At 39.4% G+C, this 2,904-nt stretch overlaps 1 protein-coding gene across 2 annotated transcripts in view; it reads left to right on the top strand.

Moving 5' to 3' along the window:
• The window catches only part of LOC106875977 (solute carrier family 4 member 11), a 46,878-nt gene that overhangs the window by 19,724 nt on the left and 24,250 nt on the right, over window positions 1-2,904 (top strand). The gene's annotated exons all lie outside the window — the stretch shown is intronic.

The following is a 2,904-nucleotide window of genomic DNA, read 5'->3' as shown; positions in this document are numbered from 1 at the left end:
TTGGGCAAGTGTCTTCTACTATAGCCTCGGGCCAACCAAAGCCTTGTGAGTGGATTTGGTAGACGGAAACCGAAAGAAGCCCGTCGTATATATGTATATGTGTGTGTGTGTGTGTGTGTTTGTCCCCCCAACATCACTTGACAACTGATGCTGGTGTATTTACGTCCCCGTAACTTAGTGGTTCGGCAAAAGAGACCAATAGAATAAGTACTAGGCTTACAAAGAATAAGTCCTAGGGTCAATTTGCTCGACTAAAGGCAGTGCTCCAGCATGGCCACAGTCAAAATGACTGAAACGAATAAAAGAGATGCCACCATGGAGGGGAAAACTGTTAGGAGCTTCTAGAAGGTTGCTCAAGGACTGCATCCATCCCTGGAAGCTGTGGTTGAGAACTGCTGCTATAAAAGGTCAAACTCAGTGAAGCTATTCTGTTTTGTTTGGCCAGTTAAACCAATGACCAAACAATGTTGATTTATTTACCAACTTTTAATTTTAAAATCAACAGAAGCAGCTGTTGAAGAGAGGTGCCAACACATTTAATGAGCCGAGAAGACTATGAGCAGCTGGTGTGTGTGTGGTATTAATCTAGAATGACGGGGATGTGGTGGGGCTGCTATTACTTTATCTTGTGAGCGGATCTGGTAAACAGAAGCCCATCATGTGTGTGTGGGTGTTACTGTCTATGATTGTAAATGAGCACCAGATGTGATACAAGCGGTGTTGTCCATTTCCAGTCTTCTGTGTAAAGCATGTCTGGCCATGGAGAAATATTATTTTGCTTTGTCTGGAAATGAGTGAGGGTTGGCAGCAGGAAGGACATCCAGCCGTAGAAAATCTACCTCAACAGTAGATTTTGTCTTGGCATGTAGTTGACTGCGTACATGTTCCAGAACAACTACTTAAGAGGTAAGGGGTGGAGGTACAAGAAAATGGTCAAGAGCCACTGATTTAACCCTTTAGCATTTAAACTGGCCATATCCATCTCAAGAACCCATTTTGTGTTCAAACTGGCAAGATATTGTCTCTCACAGCTGCCTCACAATGTAATCCTAAAAATAAACAGTCACACCATTGCAATCCCAAATCTATGAGATAATGCATGATTAATTCAAAGCAATGTGAATGCATAAGCATTGCATTTGGCAGAGTAATCTGAATGCTAAAGAGGTTAAGGAATACTCAGCCACTTATTCTATTGATAGTTCCATTGATCAAACAGACAGATAGACCATTTGTTGTTGAAATCGGTAAAGAGTCATCATTGGTCTTGTACTCAACTTCCTCAATGGATATAAAAAAACAAAAAAAGATGAAACTATCCTGGCGTATTGTTTAGTTTTTCCATGAAGATCTTCAGTTTAGTCACCCACTGAAAATGATGTGAGTTGTTCATTCTGTCGCTTTGATATTTTAATCCCTACAATACATTGATTGTTGTTAGCATAGGTGACATGTTGTTTATAGTGTGAAGCAACACGACACCGTTGACCATCGTAAGTCCTCTCTGACCTTCGGATGAGGTGAAATTTAATTTTAATTTTTACTGTCATTGATACACTTGTATTGGACATATCGTTTATCATTTGCTGTGTTATTTGTAGAGCAAGTGGTAAGCTGATCATGAGAAGAGGTTTCAATTTCTGAATGGAGTTATTCTCTCTTCAAAATTTGCATCACTAATGTCCTTGGAAACGATATGAATATCACTTCTCTGTTTACCTAAAATATGTGAGCTTTGTGTTTGATCGTGTTGAGTATCCAGCTGGACCAGGTGTGGGATGGCTGAGAGGATGCTTATGCCTGCTTGTGGCTACACAGGCACCTTAACCTTTTAGCATTTATGTTACTTTGTCAAATGTGATACTTATTTATTCACATCATTTTTGAATTAACCATGCATTATCTTGTAGCTTTGAGATATTGATGATATGATCATTTATGTTTAGAATGGCATTGTTAGGTAAGTGTGAAAGGCTGGATATAGCCAGTTTGAAAATAAAACCGAACATTTGGGTTAGATATGGCCAGTTATAAACCCTTTAGCATTGAGATTATTTTGTCAAATGTAATGCTTATTTATTTGCATTGTTTTGACTTCATCATACATTATCTTGTAGCTTTGGGATTTCAATGATGTGACTATATTTTTAGAATGACATTGAAAGGTAGGAGTGAATGGCCAAAGGTATCCAGCTTGAACCTAAAACAGAACATTTGGGCCTGATACAGCCAGTTTAAAAGTTAAAAGATAAAACAATTAATGAAACCATGGTGTAGGCTGCCAAGTCATTCTAAATTTTACAAGATGACTATTGTGTGTGTGTGGCATTAAACTGTATCCATCGGTAAGGCTCTGGTTCAGAATTCTGTAATTGTAGGGAATGTGGAGTCACCCCTTAATTAGCATTATTCCCAGGGCTGTTCTGACCGAGAACAGTAGTCCCTGTCAGCATCCCATCTTTGAGTTAATTAGATTTATCAAGGGTAGAGGAAGATAGCTTTTGTGGGGAAAAAGATGATTTTTTATGAAACTTGCTGTCAAAATAGTTATCAGTTCTCTTGCAATGCTTGTTCACTGTATATATGTATATATATATATATGTATATATATATATATATGTATATGTATATATGTGAATCATCATCATCATCATCACCGTTTAACGTCCGCTTTCCATGCTAGTATGGGTTGGACGATTTGACTGAGGACTGGTGAAACCGGATGGCAACACCAGGCTCCAATCTAATTTGGCAGAGTTTCTACAGCTGGATGCCCTTCCTAACGCCAACCACTCAGAGAGTGTAGTGGGTGCTTTTACGTGTCACCCGCACGAAAACGGCCACGCTCGAAATGGTGTCTTTTATGTGCCACCCGCACAAGAGCCAGTCCAGGGGCACCGGCAA

This window comes from Octopus bimaculoides, chromosome 13 (assembly GCF_001194135.2).
Source record: "Octopus bimaculoides isolate UCB-OBI-ISO-001 chromosome 13, ASM119413v2, whole genome shotgun sequence".
NCBI classification, from domain to species: domain Eukaryota; kingdom Metazoa; phylum Mollusca; class Cephalopoda; order Octopoda; family Octopodidae; genus Octopus; species Octopus bimaculoides.
Note: the sequence above shows the minus strand (reverse complement) of the source record. Positions and strands in the feature narration are given on the sequence as shown.